Raw genomic sequence first — 12188 nt, forward strand, 5'->3', positions numbered from 1 at the left:
TCTAGAGAAAAGCTTTCCATTTTCCATTCCATTTCCATTCAACTCAACTACTTATAAAGCTCTACTATTCACTCCACCTTTTCGCTGAGTGTACTTGTGTGGCATATGCAGCGCACATACTTGATTCAACTTTCTGAATGCACACAAATTGAGCATGAAAGTTTTAAGTTTGGCTGGCCAAGTGGATAGAAATTCGCTTTAGCCTGCTGCAAGATGATGGATGAAGGATGCAGTGGCTCGAGCTCAACTTTTGTCGCCATTTTCATTCTTCTCCTCCTAGTTGTGAAGAATGTTTACGCAGAACTCGAGCGGCAAAGTCAACTGGCTCAACTCGATTTGCTGCCGAGGACGGACGTTGGCCGGACAAACAATGCTGATAGCTGACTATCATATTTATGGCTGAGAGCAATAAAAAGATTTCGCTGCTTGAACATATTGAAATCGACAATGCACACCAATGCTGAGAGCCCCCTCTAGGGTCCATATGGTGGCACGTGTCTGCACACCGAATAAGCTGTTGGCCAATACAATTTATGACCCTTGCAGTTACATGCAACAACAGAAGCCGCAGCAACAAAGACGACAGAAACAGCAACATATTGACGTAAATCGAAAAAAGAGCTGTCACCTGTCCAATATGCCAGAGGTAAACTGTGCTCGCTCACATATGAATAAAAATCTAATAAAGCAAACAGGGACACAAGGGCAACAAGGGAAGTGGGTCGCAGTGTGAATGTCCGGCTAGGATACAACCGTCAACATCCCGAAACATCTGATAGAAACTCATTTGAATCAATAAAGTGTATAAAAGAATCTTTAACAAGAAGGATCTCATTAAAAGCAACTTGCTCAAGACCTTTGAATTCAGGAGTTTGCACAAATACATCTTGCAGGCATTCCTCCATGTGCAACACATATTGATGGCATAATAAAGACTAATTGATTAGGCCAAAGTAATAGCCTTAATAGAAGCAATCCATGACAACAGAGTGAGGGAGAGAGAGAGAGACAGGACGAGAAGCCAAGTCCAGCAGAAGTAGATCTGTCCTAGGTTTGATTAGTCTGTTTACAGCATTTCTTATTAGATGAAGTATCATTAAATTTACTTCGGCACTTTAGTCAGCTACTACTCAACTAGCCTCTTGTTGTTTAGGAAGTTGTTGATTTTACGACACTCGTCTTAGGTATTTTATGGGTCGCCCACATGTTGTCATCCGGCTCGACATATTTGCCAACCAGAATCGCTTAGAAATTCCCAATTGGAATGTTGTACCCCAAAAATAAAACCGAACCCAAACAAACAACAAATAAAGCAAATTTCTTCTTCACATGCGCCGAGCATATAAATTTGTTAACAGTTGTTAATAACAAAAACCAAAAAAGTAGAAAGATATTTATCTTTATTAATTTGCATTGCAAATATAGATATATATTTGTATATATATAGTCGCATTCATAGCTCGACTTACCTGTAGCTCGCGTTATCTGCTTTTCACTATCTGAACGACGCTTTAATTATGCAAATTGTTGGCGCCAGCAAAAAGTGCTAAAAATAAGCAAAACATACACAGCGAATAAAAAATCTGACATTAACAAATTGAACCGTTAAAAAGCAAATGACAAATTACAATAAAATCGAATTTCAACAAACAATCAGATAAGAGCCTCTTGCGGTCCCAAATCCTCGTGCTAATAAAAATGTAAATATCTGGGGGGCGTTGATAGGTCATTGAGTGGTACAGGGTATTCTAGAGGGCTTGTGGCATATCTGGCGCGAAGCTATAGGGTATCAGCCAAGTATCTGTTAGTCTTAAAAGTAACCGGGTACAGGGTATCTACTAATTGGATCAGCAAAGTATGTAATTATATTGTGAATTAAAATATCTTTGACATAGGTAAGCTACACCTGTAGTTTACAGCTTGTAGTTTATCGATTATGGGGTATTTTTCTTAAAGAACGTTTTATTATTTTCCAAATATAGAGACTATTATAAAATTTCTAAATAAGTACAGGGTATCAATTTTATTTCATATCGGCAACTATAATGGGTATCTTCTATTTGATCATTAATTTATTTGATGTTTTATTTTGATTACTTTCTACTCTTAACATTAACCCAAGTATAGGGTATTTATGCATCACTCATTTAAATTTTTGTCGGCTTGGCTTTTCTCATCAATGGTTACTTAATTCAATAATAATTCGTAAAGTATTAAACAGAATATTAAATTACGTTGAATGTTAATTAAGCGCCATTAGTTTAATTGCAAATTTTATTGAATTTATAATTACACATGCAAGTCGAGGTTGTTCTGGTTGAGTTTGATCGCCTTGAAAATACCTTCTAAACAGCTACATGCTAAAATCTGTAGTCTTTAAATTGATCTTTATCGAAATTTCTGTTTGCATTCAAACTGATATTTGTCTATCGATAAAATAAACTAAATACTTGCACTATTGATATATATATATATGTACATAGCCAAATTATTTATATCGTAAGCCAATAACTGTCCAGCAGCCCTGCTCTAATAGTCTTCCAATTTAACATTTTATATGGGGAGAATTTTCCTTCCACTCTAAGCAAACACAAAGCTGTGCTTGTCTCTTCGAAACACTTTAAAATGCCATAAATAGGAAAACCCAATCTATTATGGGATATGTACACAAGTAAAAGCCTTTTATATTGCCTCCAGCTCTGTTTGCCCACACTCGTCTTCTGTTGGCTTAATATGAAATAATGATACGAGTGAAATCGAGTCCCAGGCCCAACACATATTCAGTGTGATTGTATGTAATTCGCCCAAGTGATAATTCAGTCTTTGTAAATATAAATGGTAAATCTGCTTCATTTTGCACAGAGAAACTTTTGCCTCAGCCTCTTTGATGTGGGCGTATCAAAACGGAGTCAAAGCGAAGAGCTCATAATAAAACGGACACCCAAAAAGTATGCAACAAATATGTAATCAACGAATGCTGAATGAGTGCGTGTGTGTGTGTGTGTGTGTGTGTGTGTGCGTCCGACAGAGATTAACATTTGCCATATATTGAATATGCAAGTTCTTCAGGATATAAACGCTCGCCATTCTAATGGAAAAGTTGGCGCCCATTAAAGCAAGCAGCGCAAAATCGAGAGAGAAAAAATTGATGTAAGCAAAAAGGACACACAACAGGATAACTGTCCCACTGAGTGAGTGTGTGTGTGCGTGTGTGTGAATGCACGCTACATTGGTTTTGATTTCACTTAAGCCCGGCTGTTTGTTGTTGGCAACCCTTGCAGCAACAGCATTTTATGGTGTCTGCGGAACGGGTTCGTCCTCTTCTTTTTTCCGGTATTTGATTCGAATGTCTGATGAAATACATTCTGGTCTAGTTGAGCGTCATGAAATAGCTCGCTTCGGCAGCTGACCTTTGACGTTACTTATGTTGAGTCCACTGCCCAACAGCCTTCGCAGCGACATCGACATCAACATTGTCAGCCTCAATGTTAGCGTCAGCACAGTGACACAGACACAGATCCACGTTTTATGATGGACGCTCTTCGAAAGCCTAAGCAGAGAGCAACCCACACAATCGTACACTGAGAGAAATCGATGGGTTGACTGTTAGTGTTATACATAAATTGATAATTCAAAGTCATTATCATTGTCAATGTCATGGCCAATGTCATTGACTTTGCCATTGTTATTTTCACGATAAGTTTCATGACAAGTTTCAAAATGAGAAAAACTCTTCTCTGAGTGTACTCAAGTAATTAAGAGTACATAAAAAGCAGAGGCATTACACTGTCATTGTCATCGTTATTTGCATTAAAACTGAGAGAAGTCCCTCTCCTAGTGTATTTAAGTAATTGTGAGTACATAAAAAGTAAAAGCCTTACAATTATACCCAGTGCAAGATGATACTATATACAAACACTCACACACACACAGACCTAACAAATCAGCTAAACTGCGTTGAACTGGGCTTTAGAAGAATCGTGGCTCAAGTAGCTCATTGTTGGCATAATGCGCGAGCAGCACTTAGCACTTGACTGCGGCGTGGCCATGGCACAGACATTATTATTGGCAATGTTATTAGAGGCGCTTAGGCGACGACTTATTAACATAATCATATCATATGCGAATCTAGATATTGTTGACTCAACAACAACAGCAGCAGCAGCAGCAGAAGCAGAAGCGTCAGCTTACAGCCAACACACTGAGCATCGAGGTCAGGCATCAGTGTGCATAACTCATTATTCATTTGGCTAACAGACGAGGACTCGCAGCGCTTCAAGTTCGCAGCGGCGATGTTTGCACGCGCATGCAAATCGTGTCCTACGCTAACGACTGCGGCTTACCCTTGAACTAGAAAGTCTACAGCGTGTGAAAAGCACTTTGAGTAGAGCTTTCAATTTCCAATAACAAGAAATCGATCAAAATGTGCCTTAATATGCATAAAATACAAGCGAGAGCAAATACAATACAATAATATAAATATGAATAATACATTTGCATTTATACTATCGATAATTATCGATTGACTTGCAATTGGCACATCACAAATACAAAATTATGTTAATACAATTCAATATAAAATATTTGATGACTGCCAACGTTTTCTGCCTCGATAACTTTGATTGATTTCCCCGATGGTTAACATTTATTTCATATTTTTATATACAGTTTTCCTTGTTGCTTTTACCATTTTCAAATCAGAGAAAAGCCTCGATATTTTCTCCGATTTATGGTTTCACTCTCAGCTCCTTTTTTCGAGCTCACTTGCGCCAACTCGCATTTCAGATAAAAGGGCAAGCATTCAACCTCAATAGCAAGCTCGATTTGAGCGTAATTGAAACAGATGTCTGTGGCGTTCACTGTTTACAGAAAATAATAAGTATACGCACAGTCGATTTGTTGGCAAGGCAACAAACGCATAATTTCACCGAATGTTAATGCTTCGCATATTTCAAAACAATTTCATCAACTACAAAGGATTTAAACAAAATATGGGACGATTTGTCAATCGTGCCTGTGAATCGAAATTTGAATAATAAAAAAAAACTGAATGGAATATGAGAGAATATTGAATAACAAAGCAGAGAGGTGGGCGCGTTTCCACTTCGAAACACTCCACATGATAAATTCGATATGTTCTTGGAATTGTTTTCATTCCATCTGCTCAATAAAAAATACCCTACGCAAACAAATAATAGAGGCACATACATTGTAATTTTGGGGAATGGAAATATTTAGGTTGTAATATTTAGTTGAAAGTGTGAGAGATAGCTAGATAGAAATAGAGCGGAGCTGTACCCAACTAAACAATTTCCAGCATAATACGATTTCCTCATGCAAGCCCCGCCCTCTTTTTAGGTGGAATTTAATTTTTCCTACTACTAACTGAGCACTGTTTGTACATACCCTAGCTATTTCGACGCTATTGTTTGACGGAGCATGTGAAAAAAATACATAACAGAAATATTGTGGCTGTGTCATGCTGACTCGCATTTGGTGATAAAAAGAAAAACCGCAGAGCGAATTCCATTGGCTCATAAATCGCGCGGCTTCTGTGCACAGGACACGTTACCCTGGCGACGATCTGTTGTTGTTTTGGCGTCAGTTCGGCCAAGCAGCTGGACATGTATCATTAAACATGTTCAGCGCGAGGCGAACATATATCATATTTCCTTATTTTTTTTCCAATTTTTTCGTTCCTGCATTTTGATTTACCAGTTGTCAGGCGTTGTTTATTTCTTTTGAACCCATTCATCAAGAGCAACGCAGGACCCTGGAGACGACACAGTTGGCCTTTCGCCCCAGCCCAATGTTTGCTCAAAGCCAAGTGAGTTGTTTGACAAAGTTTAGCGTACATGGGCCAAGCAAATATTGATACGATAATTATAATAATTGGTTTTGCAAGTAGGAATAAACAAATATGACGTAGGGAGTGCCCGACTAAGAGGTAGAGGTGGGTATACCTGCCCGATACGAGAAACATGACTACCTTCACTTTTACATAACTATTATACACTAAATTCCCATCTTCATTGATAAACTAATGGATATATAATAAACTCTATTTGAATTGAATCGCAATACACTAAGCACTCAATCTAAGGACGCATTATGTCACAAGAGTCCAAAGGATTTAAGATTCATTGAGCAGATGACAAAAAGGGGGTCTGACGGGGTAGAGGGGCCTGGGTCTGGCACAGCTGTCGTAAGCTTTGTCGTAATTATTGTGCATACTCTATTATTTATATGCCAATTCCCTTGACGTTCATTTATAACGCTTTTAATTTATGCAAATTGAAGATTGTTCGAACAGGTTTAACGTAACGCTCACAATAATTTGACAACATCCTGAAGCGTAGCTACCCCCAATCCCGTGACATCAGCGATAACAACTTTTAACACCGTCATCTCCTGAATATTTGAATACAGTACCTAAATATAGCGGTATAAATGTAATTGAATAAATTAAATTGGTCCTCTGAATTCAAAAACATGCAGAAAGGGAAACTAAAATTCGCTGGAACACAACTGTGCACAACAGTTGGGCCTTTCTCTGCAATTCTCATGAAATATGTCTCTATAAATGCTGTAAACATTCATTTTACATATGCTTAAAGTTGAATACCTTAATAATAGTTTAGAGTAAAGAGTAATATCTCTTAAAGATGTTATCTTTCAATCTTTTAGCAGGGATCAAAGACTGGCGCTGAGGTGTTGAGAGTTTACAGTCGCCCGCTGCATTGTTTGGATGCCTGATGGATGCTGAATGCTTATCTTTCGCATCAGTAAGTCGCATTTGCTTAATTAGGTGCATCGATTTTATTGCAGCTCACAGACGACTGAGCAAAACAAGCGAAAAGCGCTGTAGATGCCAGCTTCAATGAATTGTTCTTGTTATGTGCTGTAATCGCCGTTCATTGAGTCAACGACTGACTGTTATCTGACTGCGGCCTTTGGGCTTTAATATCTGAAAACTTTTGTCCAAATGGGGCGATAACAATGCCAACTTTATCTTCAGCCACTACAGCGAGCTGGCTCCCGAGATAACAGCCCGCGCGGCAGTCGTGCAGTCAAATAGTCGTCAGAGCTCACTGGGAGGTGAGAATTTAATTAAGTCGACAATAATCCCAGGGATTGACTTGCGGATACGTTCGCTTGCAATTATATTGAGTGATTGATTGACGCAGCGATTAACAATGGGCAATCAGCAATGATGAACTGCGCTGGATATGACATGCAAGATACCTTAAAATCAAATAAGTTCATTTGAAAGCATGGTCGATAGAATGATACGACTGAGTGACAGATTTATTATTATTTATTTATTTTTATTTATTATTTATTTATTTCTTAAAGATATTGACAACAACGGGAGTCAACATAAAATTAAAAAGCCTAACCAAAGTACAGAAAATAATTACAATAGTATGAGTACTAGGGTGGCTATATATTTATGTCGATACAAAATTGTAAAGGAAGAAATGGTAGATTCACAGAATGATTGAGTAATACAATGTATACAGTACTTTATACTCACAAATTTAAATTTAAAATAATAATATGATTGATTGATTGATGATTCAAGTTAAAGGCTGAGAGGAAGCGAGAGAACTCAAAGAAAGACAAACGTCATTCATTCTCAAATGATTGATCATTCAGCTGACTGACGCCCAATCGCTAGCACAAGCTTAGATTGTATTTAGCTCAGAACCAAAGAACAAAGAACTAAGAGATGACTTAAGCATAGTGAGGGGCAGTGCACTGAACGATATGCTGACTGTTTGATTAATAGACTGCTTGATCAAAAGAAAAAACTCAAAGGAATAATTGATAAGCTGATTATTGATAGAAAATTATTAATTAATTGATGAATGCCCATGCGCAGCGCAGTCAGCTCAGAGCCAACTCGCTTCGACTCATTTGTAGACGGCTTAATTAACTGATTGATGCGTCTACGCAGCCTTTAAAACTAAATGGCTTTTCTTTTTAAGATTTTTAGTGAAATATCTAATTATGAAATGTTAATGAATTCACCCGAGGGTTGAACTGAAATTCACAAGAGCTGAGAAATACCTGGAAAACACTTGGCATCTGGGGCACCGCTGGTTGCTTGGCTAATGGGCGTCAAAATTCTGTAAGCATCCGATTAGAATATTTTCTGTATTGTTTGCGTTCTTCAATATTAAAATACACAAAGGCATTAGGCTCAATGCCAATTAGCCCGTAATTTACTAAAAACAGCTGCCTCCTCGATGCACAAACTCTCAAATTCTATTTTGATGCCTACACTAAGAGGCCATTAGCTAAGCTGGGCTGAGCTGAGCTGAGCTCAGGCTGTTGCTTGGGCTCTCGCTGGTTCTGGCTCTTAGAATAATACAAATTAAAGCAATGGAATTTTCGGTTTCTTTTCACAAATTTCCAGCGAAAGTTTTAAAATGAACAATCGCACCGCATAAGTGAGCAAAGCAGCCACAGCCACAGCCACAGTCATAGCCGTAGCCTAGGTAGGATTTCATTGAAAATTATGCAAATGATAAAAGTTCTCACGGAGTGTGTGTGTGTGTGCGTCTATGGGTGTGTAGGAAATGCTGACGCTTGAGGAATACGAAATGATGAGCGCGAATTGGATAACGCAAAGAACTTTCGTTTTTTTTTTTTGTAATTTTTCTAAAAGTTGCAAAACTTGACTGCACCTCTACATCATTATCATTATCATAATCATTGACTTGAACATCATTATCGTGGACGGCAACATTTTAATTTTGTTTCATTTCTTTATTTTTTTTCGAGTGCTCATCTGCTGTGTGCTTTTCTAGCTTAGCGCAGTGTTAGCAGACGCTTTGCACTGCTTGCCTTTTGGTATACCCTGTAGCAGTTGAAAAGGCTAACAGCAAGTGGGTATGCTGCTTGAAACATCAGAATCTATTCGACTGTATATGGAGTATTCTTTTATATTGGAGTCTGTATACGAGTTTTCAAAAATTTCCATAAGAATATATCCTTAGCTAGCTAGCTAAAGCTTACGTTCAATTTGACTTACATACAAACTTCCCGAATATACAGGGTATCATGCAGTCTAGTCACTCACAAAGCTGCCTCAATACAGGCTTTCTTCCATTTACTCGGGTGTTGCGCTACCTATGCCTGCTTGCACTAAATATAACCCGCCAGATTTGTTGTTAGTCCAGATTTTCCAAGGCTTCTCTCTGGCTCTCTGTCTATCTCTCTCTCTCCCTGTCCCGCTCATCCGTTTACATAGTTCCCCAGGTCGAATGCATAATGAATGAAGTCTCATGCTGCAAGCACAATCTGAAAGCCAAGTGGCTTGCAGCTTAACATAGTTTGAGCCGAAAAACGAAACTGAGATCTGAGATCGGAAAAGGACTTTAACGTAAATGCCTTTAATGTGAATCTGGAATTCTCGCAACCACATGCCTCACACGCACTTTGTATTATTTATGGCCCATGCGTATTGCCCTCTTTGGATTTGTGGGGAAACTACACTGAGAGAAACTCATTATTTTGAAAGCCAACAAAGAGATTACAGATTACTCAGAGCTTCGTGTGCTTCTTATTAATTCAGTTCCTATTTCGCCTACCCATTGCATAATGCTTTTACCACGCCCCCTGTAGGCACTGATGTACCCGTCATATATTTGGTATTCTTCATGTTTTTTGCTAAGTGTAAAATGTGGCGACCACATCCATCGATTTCAGAATATGGAAAGCACGTTTTGTCCTCATCCATTAGCGCGAAAAATGGAAAAAATAAATAAATAAATAAATAATATTCAAAGCGCAAACAGCACAACAAAATTAGAAAGGAAATTTTAAACGTGTTAAAAACTTGTGAAATTTTTTTTTTTTCAGTTTTCATTTAAAATGTTTTACGTGTGGCAATATATCTATATAGACATGTATATATGTATTGGAAAAAATATTGTGTATCTATACATACAAACATATTTATATTTAGCAAATATTCAAGAATATGAAACATCTCTTGCTCTCTGTTTACAAAACAATTTTTGAAATATTTTAATTTTTTCCTCCACATTCTTCGGCTGCAGCAAATTGGGAATTGATGAAAAATTAATTTCTCGCTTTGAGCGAATGAAATTTCGTAATTGCCCACTCACTCTCTCTCGCTCTCACACTCGCTCTTCCTCATTCTCGCTCTCGCTTTTAATTGAGCTGTAGGCTTACATGTGTGTTTATTATATATTTTTTTTGATTATTTGCTTCGGCTGTCACAACAGGCATCGAAATCTTAATTCGCAGAATTTCCAATTGGAAGAGCTTAAATAAAATTCCAAATTTACGCTTTCACATACGCAAAAAAATATAATTGGAATTTTATTTATATATCACGCCTTACGATATTCTAATTCCATATATGTATAAGAAATTGCAGTGGAACAAATTGCCTGAATTAACGATAGTCGAATTTAAATTCAATGAAGTACAATTAAACAAACGAAGTGTAACACAGTCTTATTCTGAGACAATTATTTATTTGTAATATACGATATTCTAATTGGAATATTGAATGTCACATTCAAACGTTATCTTTACAGTTTTCCAAGAAGAGATTTAAATTCAAGAAAGCACAAAGCAAAACAAAAGGAATTAATTCCTATTGGAATTACATTTTGGCAGGAATTCTTGTTGACATATTTTCTTTATTTTCATTTAGAAGTGATATGCTTGTAATGCATGAAATTAATCAACAAAATGCAAGAAATTTCAATCGAAGTATTTCTCCATGTAACTCGAATATACGATATTCTAATTGGAACACAAATCTACTTTACATTCTCTTTATGTCTTTGAAAAGCATAAGATTATATATTTTACGTTTAATAAAACCAAAAAATGCCAACTGGAATATATTTATGTATAATAAACCGCAACCGGCTCATAAAAGCATCAAAAAGTATTAAATTCTTATTGGCATACGTGTATGTTAGGGCTTAACATCTGCTGTAACATTCAGCAGTCCAATAAGAATATCCCTGTCAAAATGTGTGGACAGAATAAATATTGTATATTTAAGATTGGAATGACATTTAAGCGTGCAGTCCGATTTTCGCCTCATTATACGCAATTCCAATTAGAATGTCTTTTGGGGAATTAAAGGTTTTCGCTTTGTTTCAACCTTTATTTGCATTCTCAACAAGTTTTTGACCTGTGGCATTTAACTTTTCATTTTACATTTTTCGGCAGACAAATAAAAAAGCAAATGCTACAAAGTGCCAAAGCGTAAAGCACTTGGCATGAGGAATGTGGCATGTGGCATGTGGCATGAACTGTCATTAAAAGTGCGTTCGGCAACTTTTACATATTTACTTAATTAATTGCCCCAGATACAAATTATTAAAGTTGTAATGAGATTTGCCCGCAGCTGCTCGCTACTTTGCCTATCTCACTCTCTCTCTCTCTCTCTCGCTCATTTTGTCTCCCTCATTATAGACGCGACGAAATCTGAAGTTCAACTGCCTGAAAATATGGTCAAACAAATTGGCAAAGTTCACGTTTGGCCTGAGGCACAAACATTTAATGAAATGTAGTGTATACCCTGACATTAAAAAATAGTTGTTGATTTCAATGGCTTTTGTCACAGTCAATTTGAAGAAGTACAGAAGTATAACTGAAACGTGAAACTGGATCGGAACTGGAGTAAATTGAATATGAACATAAAAGATCCACAAAATTAATAAATTAAAAAATACTTAATCTTAGTAAAGAACTTATTACAAAAGGCCAAACTTCTATACACTTCTCAGCTAAATGAAATTTGTAATTTAAATCAAACTAATTTGAAAGGACATGAAAAGCTAAATTTATTAGTGCTTAGCAAACGTGAGCAAAGCGAGAGGCAGACCGGAGTATGCCTCAGTCTGAAAAGTTCATCGAATAGCCGTTGGCTTGTTGAAAGTTTTCAGGGAATGTCAGGACCCTCATCAAATAGGAAACGAGATGAAAGTGCGAAATGTCACACGGAAACTAACACAAATTTTGATTAATTTAGACAAGTCAAAGCCCTGTGCAAAGAATGTTCCCTGCTTTATGTACAATACGGAATCAGAGGAAAATTAATCGAATTCAACTCGGGCTCAAGGCAAATGGCTGCCCACAGCTGTGACGTATATTAATCGCTGTCAATTGGCAACGCCTGCACTCCGTGC

General features: G+C 37.3%; 1 protein-coding gene across 10 annotated transcripts in view; it reads right to left on the reverse strand.

The window, feature by feature from the left end:
• The window catches only part of LOC108615669 (G protein-coupled receptor dmsr-1), a 54888-nt gene that overhangs the window by 26725 nt on the left and 15975 nt on the right, over positions 1–12188 (reverse strand). For 8 of the 10 annotated variants that reach the window (XM_018010331.2, XM_089470675.1, XM_089470677.1 and 5 more), the window contains one exon: positions 1470–1546. The exons of the other annotated variants lie outside the window; for them this stretch is intronic. The gene's annotated coding sequence lies outside the window, so the exon portion shown is untranslated. The remainder of the gene's footprint in view (positions 1–1469; positions 1547–12188) is intronic. 10 annotated transcript variants of the gene reach the window in all.

Source organism: Drosophila arizonae, chromosome 5, assembly GCF_054131065.1.
Source record: "Drosophila arizonae isolate 15081-1271.41 chromosome 5, UAZ_ARI_1.0, whole genome shotgun sequence".
Lineage (NCBI taxonomy): Eukaryota > Metazoa > Arthropoda > Insecta > Diptera > Drosophilidae > Drosophila > Drosophila arizonae.